The sequence below is a fragment of the Pollicipes pollicipes genome, unplaced genomic scaffold (assembly GCF_011947565.3).
Source record: "Pollicipes pollicipes isolate AB1234 unplaced genomic scaffold, Ppol_2.1 Scaffold_7262;HRSCAF=8765_pilon_pilon_pilon, whole genome shotgun sequence".
Classification (NCBI taxonomy): Eukaryota; Metazoa; Arthropoda; class Thecostraca; order Pollicipedomorpha; family Pollicipedidae; genus Pollicipes; species Pollicipes pollicipes.
Genome location: NW_023597055.1, coordinates 17,238,848 through 17,254,405, shown reverse-complemented (window position 1 = coordinate 17,254,405; position 15,558 = coordinate 17,238,848). Strand labels below are relative to the sequence as shown.

The following is a 15,558-nucleotide window of genomic DNA, read 5'->3' as shown; positions in this document are numbered from 1 at the left end:
ACGACGTGTGCGCCACTGCTTCTAGAGCGCTGCGGCGTGATCTCGCGCATTGCGGACTCCACAGCGTTCTTCCAGTTGGCATGTGGTGCTGAGGTTTGTTCTGTAGCTCTCAGACTTGACGTGGTCTCAGCGGAAAATCCCCGGGGTCAGGCTGAGCGAGGTTGCAGGCGAGCCGTGTACCTCTTCGGAAAATCAGGCCCCATCCGAGCCAATCGCGGAGCCAGCTTGTCGTTCCGACCGCGTGACCCTTCCGGGCCACCTGCCTCATCTGCCTCTGTGGTCACCGGAGGCGGGTTCTTCGTGTCGCCAGAGGTGGATTCTTCGTGTCACCAGAGGCGGGTTCTTCCTATCACCAGAGGCAGGTTCGTCGTGTCAGTAGAGTCAGACCGTTTTTGTTACCAGAGGCACGTTCTTCGTGTCAGCAGAGGCAGGCTCTTTGTGCCACCAGAGATAGGTTCTCGTGTCATCAGAGACAGGTTTTCGTGTCACCAGAGGCGGGTTCTTCGCGCCACCAAAGGCAGGTTCTTCTTGTCACTAAAGCGCGTCGTCAGGAACCCACACTGCGCCGAAGCCGTCACGGACGACACGTGGCGCAGAAGCTGACCATGCGTAACGCGTTCAAGAACGGCGATCGAATAGCGGAGAGGAAAGCATGCCGATCATTGTGGGGGTCTCTCTCGCACTTTTTTAGTACACGAGAATGATATTTGCACGCTTCGCGCTTGTCTAAAATTTCTCTTTTTTTGGGAAGTACCTTTAGCCATGGCAAGTGACTGTAAATTCCTCACCGCACACCTCCAGTACGAGCTCGCACTGAGCTCGGCTGGTTCTGTGAACGTGAACGTCTGTTTTGTGAACATTTTATAGTTTGCAGTATGCCAGGGACGGGCTGATAAGCTACAGAAAACTCTCTGAAACTGTTGGCATCGTGAAATGATGCAACTGGCACGTTGGTAAACATCGAACCGACGAATTTGCCAGCAAAGGCATAATTGAAACATTTAATTAATTTAGGGTCTCCGTCACGCCATCACCGTCGCTTTTGACGCCAGACACCTGTTTTGAGTTGGTCCTAAAATCCCGGAACAATATCAGAACAATGACCTCACTATGCGGCAATTTTCAAAAAGGCCTCGACGTTCTAAGCGGCCGGTGACAGCTTATTACGTCGTGGGCCAAGTTCTCCTTCAAGCGATGCACGTTTCATGATATCGTTATGCCACGGTAGGCTCTTAGCCTTTTGAAGTCACTTGTGTAATACAAATGGTCGACAATGGTAGCTCAAGTCCACTGCCTTCATGCCCGGTTTGATCATCTGAGGTCATTTTATGACCTGTCAAGACCTCGACCACCGCAATTCACGGACATTTGCTCCATCACACCACTTCAGCTCACCGGTCGTTTTATCTGACATCAGTCACTCTGCAACTGACTGGCTCTGCGAGTGACTGAGCTGACTGCAGTCACCTCAGTCACTGACGGCTCGGGATGACAGAATGCAGAAAATCAAGTTTCCTTTCCAGACTACCGGAGGTTAATAAGCATGCCGTTGTTTGGGCTTCCGCAGAATCGAGATGGCGCCAGCCAGCGTCCACTCGCGCTGCCACGAAGGGGATGGGCCATGCAGCCGTCAGCTGTAGGATTTGTAAATAAAACAAAAACATAACCTAAAGATTTATTGAACACAGGCTTGATGAAGTGATCCGACCGACAGTTATCCATTAACGTGTGCAAAAAATCCAAATGGACAGAGTGCAAAGATATTGAGAACATCAAGAATGGTGCTTCCAGTCTTCGACACTTCAGTCATCTTCCATTTCCTGATCACAGCGGCACGCGGGAGGTCGGCGGGGCATTTAACCTTTTTTGCAATATTTTCCTCTGCAAGGGTAGCAGCACCAGCCCTTGTAACAGGTTTGCCGAAGCGTGGTGCAGAATCTCGGCCGGTGACATTTTGCCCTGCATTCATCTGAAATGACAATATACTGATAAGGCTGTCTGATAACACTGCTGATGTACTGGTTACACTATGCCATGACTCAGTATTTGCTCGGTATTGTTTGGTTTGGTTTTATTGCTGTGGTGGGAGGGTTTGGGGGTGGGTATTTAAACTCCAAGGCATGCAACGTGTCTCAATTAGGAATATTTCTCATTTAAAAAATCGTCCTATAGCTGAAACAAGACGATGCAGTCCTGAACGATGGACAGCTCAGCAATGCAACAATGAAGAACTCACCCAGCCCATGCAGGACTGCCAGCCGAGGCTAGTAATCTGAGCACATGCTTAAAACTTCAAGGCAACTAGGACATACCTCAAGACAAAGGACACGACGTGCATCAGTTTGCCTACAAGTACCAGGAGTATTACACCCACGCATGTACAATGCTTGAAGCACAACATTAACCCCAAAGAAAACCCACGCATTTCGTGAGGAAAGGCCCGATGAGCGAGCTTGTGAGTCTATGCATGACAAACCACTGACAAGTATCCCACGGACAGCACGACTGCCAAACTAGGGGCGGCGTGGCGCGCGAGGCTGCCATCGCAGCATCGTGGCAACCCGTTCATCCAGCGCGCCAACGGCTGGCACGTACGTTTCGTGTCTCCCCAAAGGCAGCAAAGGCGCTTGTGGGATGCGTCGCACCATCGGCAGACGTCCCTCTTCCAACGCCCACACGCCTGCCCGAAGTAGCGACAGCGGCCGCCTGAAAGAGCATCGAGTGGTTACCTTTCGTCACGGGTAAAAACAGCCATACCTTTGACGCTTTAATTCCCCTCGCTCACTGGTGGGGATCAGTTTCACCCTCCCCCAAATCTTTAAGTCTGAGAGACCTAGAGACACCAAATTTACGCGGTGGCTTGGTCTGTATGCGAGATCACTTGTGAAAATGTGATGTCCATAGTTCATGATCTTCGGGACAAATAAGGTGAAACAAGAAGGTCAAACTCAGCACTGGTGCTCTGTGTGTCCCCAAACCTTCTCATGTAACTGCCTTGCACCTGAATAGTTGTTCAAAGAAAAAGGCTACTGGCGTTCATTTTTAACTCAGTGGCGTTTTTTACCTTCAGGAGGTAAAAGTAACCAATAGCTTACGAGATTGTGTTCATTCTTTAATTCTAATAAGCATTAACAAATAAGTTAGGTAGTACGTTGCTAAAAAGAAAGGGTGATCTGGGTCTATTCATGTTAGTGTCCTACTTTGACATCTAAAAAGCCCATGGAAGAAGTCTGTTGCCGTCCCTGCTACCATATATTTAAAACGAATACCAGAAACCATTCTAAAAAAACAAGCTCTCCAGTAAAAAAGCAGGTTGGTTTTGACTTTGATTTGACTGTCATACCTGACCCTCGGTCAATGGAATTTGTATAGATCAGGTTACAATTCTAAGTTCGAATGCTCACTTGTCTCAAAAACTATCTCAGATATGTATGGCTCTGTGTAACACTCCGTTGTCGCATTAGATTGAACGAACCCTAGAAAATGCCTTCACTGACTGCCATAGCCTGACTTTGACCTGCCACAGGTCACAGCCTTGCAAGGTACAAATGATTTTTTATACAAAAAGATTTGATATTCAATTGCTTTCAGGTATGCAAAATTTGGCGGCGTCTTGCTAGGCCATCCGAAAATAATTTTGCAAAAATCTCCGGCCCGGGCAAATTGAACCCCCCCCCCCTTTGAGGGCTTCTTAACCCTCGTGCTATGAAGGGAAGTGTGACTCAGAGCCCCACCCATATTTTCCAGGTTCTGGTTCTGGTTCAGGTTCAGGTTTCAATAGTTTCTGGGCGTTTCGAGTACGGTGCTGAAATTTTAGGTAGCTAGTTATATTATTTGTACGCAGCTTACAAAACCTTGAGTATATCAACCTTGAGGGTTTGTGATCTATGACGTTTTTCTTGAGGTCAGGTTGTTGACATATGACAAAAAAGCGACAGAGGACGCAAAATTATCGTCGGAAACGTGCTCCAGGGATGTTGTCTACAGGGATGTAGTTTTGTGAACTACCGCAGGAACTTGACATTTAGTATGTTTGATTTGGAAAAACTTTATAGAAGCATTTATATATTGACTTTTTGTTACTGCAAACGATCAACTGGCAAAATATAGTCATCATGGTTTGCAGTCCGACTGAAGAAAATGAAATAACGCTGACAAGAATTAATGCGCAGCCTGTCGGGGGTCAGTTTTACTCCCCAAAGTTTTTTACGGAACAATTTTAGATTGGTGCGGCGTAGCGGCGCCAAAGATTGCATAGCTAAGAACAATTGAACAGCGGATCTTTTGACATAAAAATTATGCATCTGATGCAACAACAAAGTATTACACGAGGCCGTACATGATTAAAATAGTTTATTACGTGCTTAAAAGATTAAGTTAGGATTACATCCGATTCCATTGGCATAGGGATGGGCGTAGAGGTCATATGAAGATCAAAACAACGGGCCTTTTATTCGAGAGTTTACTGAATAGGGCGGTTTCGGGTGCTTATTCCGAAATTGTGACTGACTAGGAACGCAATCGACATCTTCTAATGGCTTCTCAGAGGTCAGAGAAGGGCACTGACCTAAAATGACCCAAGTCAACATTTCTTTTTAGAAACATGCACCTAGCATGATCCTTGACATTGTTTCCAATGCAAAATAAAAGCAATTTTGCGGGATTTTGGTCGCCACGACTTTCCAAAAGAAATAAGCCATTGGCCTTGAGTGAACTATAATTACCTTTTGCTTAGAACAGTTATCTAGTTTCAAGGCGATTACATGGGGAGGTTTGAGAGCACTTTGGACGCCAATCTGGAGCCTGACCTTGTTCGACTCTATTTGACCCAAAGGTCATTTATTGTCAGGGAACATCGGCTCTTGACACAAGTGGTTTTACATACCAGCCAGGCTACCCTATAAATTTGGTGTTTCTAACTTTCTTGGTTTCTGAGATCTCGAGGGTGAAATTGACCCCCACCCCCACCCGAACGAAAGATAGCCACCTAAGCGCCGGTTACGTAGCCAGAGGCTCACCTTCAACGGTGACAAGCACCAAACAGAACACGACAATCAAGGGTAACAAACGCATGACCAGTGAGAGGCTAGACACCTTATGGCCGAACCAACCTCGATCACCTTATATAGTGACAAACATGGGGTGAAAGAGGAGGGGTGTCAATCATTCAGCCGCGTCCAAATGTCAGAAAACGATGCAGTTCTCAATGCTTCATGACATTTGCAGCGATGTGGTGACATCACCTGCAGTTGTTGTTTACGGGCCTCACCACACCAGACAGCGGACTGCTGCGTCTCTCAGCCCAGCCGCGGAGAACAACGGACGACACGGTTTCCCGAGAAATTTCAAAGCTACGTGAGCCAGACATGAAGCTCGCTGTCAAAAGCGGTGCTTTCCGTCACAGGTCTTATTTTCGGATGTCAAACAGCACTTGAAGAACAATTGGTGGATCGATGCCGATAACACGTTGTAAGATAAAGCGACAATGCTCGCACGGTATTCTGTGTAATCCTTCCGCAGCAGATTCATCGCGGCCGGGTGTCGATGCTCGGCATTCCTATAATTGCATCCATATCGGATGTTAACGTAAGTTTTCTATATGTACACACAGTGCACACACGCATGCATGCACGCGCGCACTCACACACACGCACGCACTGCGCGCACGCACCACACGCACGCGCGCAAGCGAGCACGCACACACACAGTGAAAAAGCACGGAATGCAGCCAAACGTACATTTATACCAGAACGGCTTATTGACACAACATAACATGCCAGTAGAATCCAGGTGGCTGAGCCCATCAAAACGGTCCGGCAAAACTGCATCCCTGGCTACTGGCTTCCCTTTCCTTTTCGTTTTACCGTGTCCTTGTCCTGGTCGTCATCCAGCCTTTTTAAGCGATTTCATATATCTGCACACGCGTCGGGCATAGCGTCAACTGTTGAGTTATAGATGACCGATGTCGACCGACGACATAAAGTTATCGAACTTCAATATATCAGCAGGCGCAGCCTGAACAACGTTGTAGAGCAAATATGGGTGATACCGACAAGTATTCGACGTTTCAAACGTTGCTTATGATTACGGGTAAGAGTGGTTGTGCGAGGTTAAATAAAATATTGCACTCGTAAACCACAAACACGAATTCGCGGAATGCTCTGCATCGTGCAGAGACTGTCACTAGAAGAAGCCAAAAGTAATGAAGAATTAGAGTGCACACATCCTAACCTTTAACCACGGCTCTATGCTGAGGGCTGCACGAGACACGGGCGGCGGAGGCGGAAGGCCGTGGCGACATATGCCGAGTGTTTTTATTATAAAAAATTATGCACCACGATAATTGGGCACCACGAACAACGCCCGAGCCACACGAGCATCCCAGGATTCCGGGTTACCTTGCCCTAACGGCCAGTACACAGCACTGCTGCCGAAACACAGACGGCTAAGTCCACGGTTTTCGGTGGCCAGTACCAGGCATCAGCAGAAGAACAAAAATATGCGAGCGGTCACTGAAATCGCTTTGCGTGCATGAATAATGTGTTATTCGTGATGACCTGTTAACTTAATTCGCTTTAATGCCACAGTATTTTTGCACATTTCAATGCCTTAGTTAACGTGCACTGCACCATAGAAATGGGTGGCAATTGCTCCTTCTTTAATCGCCTGAACATTGGTACCCTGTGAAAACTGTGGCTCGCTGTTTTTTTTTTAATCTGAAAAAATCCAGTAGGATTGGTATCAATTTGCAATTTGCTACTGATATTCGTTTCGATGAAGGGATGTAGCCGAAAAATCACACATCTCTCCCTTCTCCTGTGTTTTCTGCATGGAAAAGGGCTATTAATACTGCCTCATCTATATGTTTAATGTTTCTCACAAATGCACTAAACAAGTTAGCACTAAAGTAATGTTTGCTGCTTACTTAAGTGCGAAAAGCAAAACAAGCTCATAGGCTTTTTGTCGCCATGACCTGAAGCTCAAACACCGTCACTGACCTTGAGTAAACACCAGTGACCTTTTGGTGAGAGCAGGTATCCAGATTCGAGGCGGCTGCATGAGGAGGTCTGAGGGCACTTCGGACACTAATGTAGAGAGCTTGACTTTATTTACTTTATTTTACCCGACAGCCATGTCCTAAAAACTTCAAATTTTGACGCAACTGAGGCCACATCAAGGCCATTCTACGCCATGAATTTGATACTTCCAGGTCTCTTATTTTTAAAGATATTAGTGGGGCTTTTCTAATTGACCCCCCACGAGCGATCATATTCAACCGGTCACCCGGGCGCGTGTTAAATGAGCACATTGGGGACGGACGTTTACGAAGATCGTGCACATGAATAGCAGAGCCCTTGGTACATCTACTCGTAGTAATGGAGTATAGCGCATAAAAACAAAGTTTAAAATACATTTGAGCAACAGTTGAAGACAATGCAGACCTCAATATAGAATCGCAGCACGTTCGGAATCTTCGCCCCACAGGCTGAAAACGCAAACGACACACACACACACACACACACACACACACACACACACACACACACACACACACCACACACACACACACACCACCCACACACACACACCACACACACAACCCACACACACACCACACACACACACACCACACACACACACACACACACACACACACAACACACACCACACACCACCACACCACACACACACACACACACCACCACACACACACCACACACACACCACACCCACACCACCCACCATTACACACACACACACACACACAATCATGCGGCATGCCTCAAGGCAACATTACTGAGATTACGTACGTCAGAGCTAGCTATTTATTTGCTGCAATTAACACACATGAATGTTTGTTCTACGCACGGAATAATGCCATTAATATTGCCTCACATAGGCGGCGGTGTGCAAAATCATTAGCTAGGCGGTATAGAAAAACAATGTTGATCTGGGTTATTTTAGGTCACCAACCTTGCCTGACCTATAAAAAGTCCGTTGAAGATTCTTGGTGCAGTCCCGTCCATCAATAAACTCGAAGTTAGCAGCAGAAAGTATATCATACAGCAGGCTCTGGAGCAAACAAACAAGTTGTGTTGGACCTCGTTTTGACCTTCATACCTGACCCTAGGTCAACAGGATTTGCTTGTACCCCTAAATTCAAAACTTGTATTGCCTGCGAAACCACTCTCTGGTGACGAGAGGGTCAAAGTGATTACCGACCGTGGCACAGGTTAACCTTCTTCATTCGCTGTTTTCATGGCGCGGACTGGAAGGGGAATCAATGCGCCCCTGCCCCCCCCCCCCCCTAGCGTTACCAAATTAAGACAGATATGGACTCAGCGGAAAAATTCAGGGAGCTGGCCTTAGAGAAATCTCGCGATTGGTAGCGATTTGTATGTCGCTAGGTAAAAATTGACCCCGTTCTGCACCAGGAGCAAAATTTGCCCCCAAAATCTCACTTTTCAGCTTTACATCCTCATACATACGAGGTTTTGCAGGTGTAGAGACACATCGTCCCTAATCAAGCGCGTTCATTGTCCAATTCTAGTGCAATGCCGTATAGTTTTCATCATCAATATCTGGCGACGCACCGCATCCGCTTCAGTGACATTAATGTCGAGCCCGTCGCGCACGTTTCGCGACATCAATCGGTCGCCGCCCGCCGCACGCGCAGGTTCGCAGATAGGCGTGTAGTCGCTCCTAAATCTTGCCCCTGTTCCGAAATCAGAAATGCTGGGGCCACCTTTTGTGGAGTCAAAATACTGCCGCGCAAAAGATGCTCCCCTATCTACCTAACTGAAGAGTTGGGCGGGATTTGCACACGATGCAGGAGAGGCACTGCTTGTGCAATCACGCCCAGCACGTTGTGTAATCACGCCCAACGTGCTGTGCAATCTCTAAAAACTTTAGAGGGTCGCTTCGACCTCCCCACCTCTGTCAGAGTGGGGGTTAAACAGCCGGAAATCACCAGAAAAGCAGCAGACGGCTCCATTATTGCATTTCGTACAAAACCTTATAAAAAGCCGCCGAATGTAATTCCGACATGCAGGCATGTCAAGGATTCTACACGGGCTTGCAAGAAGGCCACGAATTTGAAAATGGGGATGTCCCGCCCTGACAGTCACTGGGTGCCTCAAACACCAGTCATCTTCTGTCGACGGCAGCACCGGCGGTCGGTGATGCAGTTGACCTCGTCTCGCGATGTTGTCCTGTTTCACCCAATGCAGCACCAGCCCTTGTGGCAAGTATCCCTTCTTGTGGTGCAAATTTTCGGTTTGTGGCATTTAGCTTGGCATTCCTCTGAAATGGGGCGTGCGCTGACGTGAGTGAGTTGTCTGCATACGTATCGTGGTGAAGGCATATACATATCATACGTGGTGTAGATACGATAGCATGCTTGTGTAGGTGTATCGAAGAAATATCCTTGAGTTGAGCCACGTATGCGTGCATATATACTTTATACTCATGCATACACTGCGCAACTCTACGAATATTGATTCGACTGACTAGAAATATGAATCACTTATGACAGTCGTTCTATGGTTTCAACAGAAAATACCGTAATGTATGGCAGGATACGCAGAAGCGCAACCACGAAAAACTGAACAGAACCACGCAATGCACTTAACAGATTTCAAACTACGCGGCCAATAAACGACCGATGAAACGACCAATAATAAACGACCGGAACGGCCAATACACGAAATAGCTTACAGTCCAGGTCAAGCTCTGTTTACTGTAAGGCCATAGACGTTTCATCGGTACACTTCATACAACTACCCAGAGAGTACGACGTACATTCAGGACTTTCGTCTAAAATAGCTATGATTTAGACAAAACCTTAGTGCAAATGTGTACTAAAATCATCGTACCAAAAAAGCGCACGATGATCGAAGTAAAGCTTCACAAGATAATGCTTCACAGGATCACAAAATGAAGCTTTCGAAAAAATATGAAGTGCATAACACGTGAGGAAATGCCTGGCGGTTTCATACACGGGTTTCTTACTGACGACCGTCTGCTATAGCTGACGCATCATGACGTGCAAAGCTACAACGTCGCCATGGCAACACGCTCGCTCAGCACCAAGTGGCAACAGCAGGGACATACTTCGTGTGTCGCCAGGAAGGCCAGCAGAGACCGCTCCTGCGGCCAGGGCACCAGCGGCAGACATTCCTCTTGAAGAGCCCACACGCCTGCCCGAAGCGGCGCGCAGCGGGCACCTGGAACGCGTCCATCGGTCACGTCTTGTCACCGTTTGAACCAGTCACACTTGTGACGCTTTAGAACTTAACTGTCACTAGGGTTTCACCCATGGAAAAGGGGCCGGTGATCTGAGGTGTTGAAGGGGGGGGGGGGGGCTTGGTAATGACCGTAATTCATAATGCCCATAGTTCCCCGTTTTTCAAGGCATGACCAACAAGTTTCCGGAAAACTGTGTCTTTCCACTGTTCTAGCCTCTCTCACTTCCCAACACCGCCTACAAATACTGGTGTATCTGTACAACAGTCGTTGAAATCTGAATGCTGGTGCCTGAGAGTTGAGCTTGTTATGCTTGCATTTTTATGCATACCAGGGCATATAATTTTTGACCGTCGTCAAAAACTCGCTTCAAGCTGTGACGTCAATCACAATTCGATATAGTTCCAAAAAATTGCAGTTAGGTGACTGTATGAACGGATGTTTTCAACATCTTCTGCTCAGTTTGCCTCCCGTCGAAACATTGTATGAGGCATAGAACAACACCTCTCGGTTTTTTATATTTCTGCAAGTGAATCAGGCATCTTCAGTGGCACGGACCGCATTCCTGCACAACTGTAATTGCTATCCTTGCACGTGTTATCGGAAATCGTGCGATGGCGTTCTCTTGGAAAGCAAACTGGGGTTGTGGAGAGAGGGGAGTATCAATACTTTTAAAGCTATCTAATTTCAGAGCTGTATGGATATTGTCATATCGGTTGTTTACTCCGTGTTATCCATGCTACGCATGGTTCTCTTGTAAGTGAGTCCTCCCATCCGCAACAGTGGTAATTCTGATACAGCCAGTCTGGCAGCGACTCTGATGTTTTAGAGGCGTTTTCACGACGCAATCAAAGAAAGGCGCATTGTGGAGCAAATTTACTAAATGGTAGATGTTGTTTTCCAGACCACAATTTTCCACTTTCCACCAAATGTGAGCTTTTAGTAACAAGAGGTCGTGTTTCGTTACACGTGATGCCTACCTCATTATATTCAAGTATGGAGCATTCTCTTCAAACATTCGTGTTGGCAATCATGTAGCACCAAATGTCCCTACGATCCTAACAATATCTTGATCACCGACTGCGTTTCGCTATAAAGATATAGGCATATGTGTAATAGATACGTCGAGCATCATGCGGAGCTTTCCACTGATTTGTTCCTAGTGACCGCCTACATGTGCCGGTTTGCTTATAGTAAATGCCTAAAAATGCCGGTTTGTTTGTGGCGACTGCTTGGATGTTCGGATTGTTTGTAGTGACCACCTAAGCGACTGCCTGGGCGTGCCGGTTTGTTGGTAGCAACTGCCTAGGTGTGCCGGCTTGTTGGTAGCGACTGCCTAGGTATGCCGGTTTATTTGTAGCGACTGCATAAGTGTGCCGGTTTGTTGGCATTGACTGCCTAGGTGTGTCGGTTTGTTTGTGATGATTGCCTAGGTGGCGCGGGTTTTGTTGGTAGCGACTGCCTAGATGTGTCGGTTTGTTTGTAATGACTGCCTAGGTGTGCCGGTTTGTTTGCAGCGAGTGCCTAGGTGACTGCCTAGGTTGTACTCCGCGAAGAGCAATATCAGAGCGCAAGCAGCAACGCTGCACCAACAAAGAATTTAGGAACTGATCGCAAACCAGAGCATTTTTGTGTAAGCCGAAAAATGTATGGGTTGGCGTTGCACAGGAAGACTCCTCCGTTTGAAATTAATAAAGCAAAAAGACAAGACGAAACATCAGCAAGTCGCTCAAGCAAAAGGCCTTGCGGACGGAGCTCCGTCAGTTAGCTCAGCCTCTTCATCGATGACGAAGGAATTTTGCGGCTTGGCGGCCAGGCTAAAGATCTGAAGTGTCTTTCGAGTCAAGACATACTTTCCTCTTCCACTGAAAGAATACATCAACAAGCAGGCCATTTCACAGCATCACGGGACCGGGGACAACGAATCTGAATTGAGCAACTCTGGACTGGAATCGAGTTCGGATGTAAATCTGGAGCCGAGTTCGGATGTAAATCTGGAGCTGTGTTCGGATTGTAAATCTGGAACCGAGTTTGTATGTAAATCTGGAGCCAAATTCGGATTGTAAATCTGGAGCTGAGTGTGGATGTAGGAGCCGAGTTTGGATGTAAATTTGGAGTCGAGTTCGGATGTAAATCTGGAGTAGAGTTTGGACCGTAAATCTGGAGCCGAGTTCGGATGTTAATTTGGAGTCGAGTTCGGATGCAAATTGGAACCGAGTTCGGATGCAAATTTTTTTAACCGAGTTTCGGATGTAAATCTGGACCGAGTTCGGACGTAAATCTGGAGCTGAGCTCGGATGTAAATCTGGAGCCGAGTTCGGATGAAACAACCATTGTGCAGCTTCAATTGAAAGTAAGCTATCACAACTAATGTCTAGATCAGTCTGTTGCAATACATTGAGGCTGAGTGGATGGCCTCGGGCAGAATACAAAGGTCACGAAATGCTGTACGATGTACTTATCGATTTAACACATAAAAAAAGGCAGCATACGTGCCGTTGTGTCCAATGCCTGCACACAATTGTTTCACCCACGGCGAATTATATACGCACTGTGAAGTGGGGACGAAACTGTTAATCGGCTGGGAAGCACAGCCGCAATGGATCGCGATCCAACCAAAAACGACCAAATATCCCTGCAAACGTGAAATCAACATATAAAGATCACCAGCAACTCACCTTCAGCGGCCACCAGCACCAGACAAAACACGACGACCAAGGGTAGCAGACGCATGGTAACGACAGACGACTCAACACCTTATGCCCAGGTTTTCTTTTGCTCACCTTATATAGTGTGGCCAACACGGATCAGGAACGGGAGGGGAACGTCAATCATCTCCGCGCCGTAAAAGTCAGTCCACTGTCAAGTCGACAATGCTCGTTGACATTTGCAGCATTATCGTCGCTTCGTAATACGCAGCTATGCCTCATGAACGCCACTTGCCGAAAGAGAAGCACTACGCCACGCAGGACTGGAAAGAGCGCAATATGCTGAGAACAGGGTCATCAGAGTCGCTCAGAATGTGTATACAGCTGTATACAGCGGAAGCCACGCACATCATTCTACTGTCTTTCATACGGCTTGCCTTAAACGGCATAGGTATGCCATAATGTGAGCTATGACATGGCGTTCTACGGAGAACTCTACCAAAGCTTTTAGATGCGCTGAGGTTTAAAGCTTGTATCTCAACCTTAAAGGCTGAGGACTCTGCGCAGGCTTTGGCAGCTACTATCACCAATGAGCTCTCTTCCTAATAGCGTTGACCTCAAGGCCACTAGCAATACAACTATTTGATGGAAAGCGCTTCCTTTTATCGCATATAAGACCATTTCAAGTGCACTATTTTTGTTATCAAAGCTGCACGGTAAGAAACGAGGCCTCCCATAGTGGTTCAATCGCAACATGTCTTGTAAAATGAGTATTACATGAACACGGTGCCTACGGCATATCAGCACGGAATTAAACCAGCCCGTGCCCACTGCTCAATGTTAACCTACTGCAGACGTCATGGATGACGCTCCCGGGGTCGGCCCTGGACCCACCGCTGGTCGCCCTGGGGTCGGCCCTGGAGCTGCCGCTGGTCGTCCTGGGGTCGGCCCCTGGGGTCGGCCCTGGAGCTGCCTCTGGTCGTCCCAGGGTCGGCCCTGGACCCGCCGCTGGTCGTCCCGGGGTCGGCCTGGACCCGCCGCTGTCCGTCCCGGGGTCGGCCCTGGACCCGCGCTGGTCATCCCAGGGTCGGCCCTGGAGCTGCCGCTGGTCGTCCTGGGGTCGGTCCTGCAGCTGCCGCTGGTCGTCCGGGGTCGGCCCTGGACCCGCCGTGGTCGTCCTGGGGTCGGCCCTGGACCCCCACTGGTCGTCCTGGGGTCGGTCCTGCAGCTGCCGCTGGTCGTCCCGGGGTCGGCCCTGGAGCCGCCTGGTCGTCCGGGGTCGGCCCTGAGCTGCCGCTGGTCGTCCCGGGGTCGGCCGTGCTGCTGCCGCTGGTCGTCCTGGGGTCGGCCCTGGGGCTGCTGCTGGTCTTGGCCGGAATTCGCCCGGTGCTGCTGCCTCCCGCGCTGCCGATCAGCACCCAGCTCCTGCGCTCCCAGCTAGCTATGGTAATATCCGAAGGCTGACTTTGAGTTCCGATATTGAGAAAGTGGAATCTCGCAAGGGTGAAGCGGGAAAAATCGAGGTCAAGAAATTTCAGACGAGGGTAGCCTAATTTAGGTCATCTAGGCTCCCAAGGCCGAATTTCAAAAGAATGAAGCCCAGAAAGCCGGCGAAGATGATATCGAAAGCTATGGTACAGGAGAATACGGCACTGATGTCGGCGATGAGAAGGCTTATATCCAAAATTTTGGGCTTAAGCATGTTGGATCTGCTTTTTAGATTACGTGGTATCAACATACAGTGGTTATGTCAGTTGAAGACGAAAAATTTTGTAAATTTTAAAACGATACAGATTAATTTCGTTTTCGGTTGTTTTGGGTAAATCATTCAATCAGCTTTTGGACAAGTGAAATTAAAATATGTTTGATGGCATTGTATTTCATATTGTTAAAGCAGTGGTTCATTAACTATTAACTCGTTGTTAAGATCAAACCTCAAGTTCCAGGCTAATGAAAGCCAGCTCATAAAAACACACTTGTCTGCACATACTACATACCAAAGTCCCTCACGGAACACTAGCTCGATACTTTAGCAGCTTTGTGTATAACCTTTTCCAAAGAAAAACATTGCACAACGCACAAAACATTTCAGTGCGCCACGTTGGAGACAGATACCACGAGCAAAAAAACTACCGCAGCAACACAGCGTTGGTCCACCTTGAACTGGAGTATTGTGAAGCTAAGAACCCTTACGAATTTATTTCCTTCTTCCCACGAAATTTTTTAGTGACGTTAACCCACAATCCCATTACGCCACGTGCAATCTCGGCCGCAAGCACCTTGCACGTGTCTATCGGCGAACTCACAAACAGTGCATCTCGTGTTAGATGATCATTGATTGCCTATTTTTCTTTACTAGCTCAGCATTAATCTTACGAAGTTTGCTTTGTTATAGCACTAGCATTAATTTCAGCCTTTGCAACCTGACTGCATCAATGATTCATCTTCCAGTACCCATGAACACCTCCCACCACTGTTTGTTCCTTTAGTTGTCTTTGATTCAGTTCTGACTCGTGGCGAACTTTTTCTCGACTGAATCCTACCCAGGTGATTGCAGCAGTTGGAGAGTGTTCGCCCTCTCACGCGGTCTACGCTGCACCGACCAGCGCCCCCGGCATTGCGACACGGGTATTATTCGCTTCTAACTGAATTTTTTCTTATTTTT

The 15,558-nt window shown here is 47.8% G+C and overlaps 1 long non-coding RNA gene across 1 annotated transcript; it reads right to left on the bottom strand.

The window, feature by feature from the left end:
- Positions 1 to 1,662: 1,662 nt before the first annotated feature.
- LOC119113743 (uncharacterized) lies at positions 1,663 to 5,113 on the bottom strand. The gene is made up of 3 exons (XR_005095954.1): positions 5,019 to 5,113; positions 2,596 to 2,706; positions 1,663 to 1,969 (listed from the first exon to the last, which is right to left on the bottom strand). It is a non-coding gene; the product is annotated as an uncharacterized LOC119113743 (long non-coding RNA).
- Between the last annotated feature and the right edge of the window lie 10,445 nt (positions 5,114 to 15,558).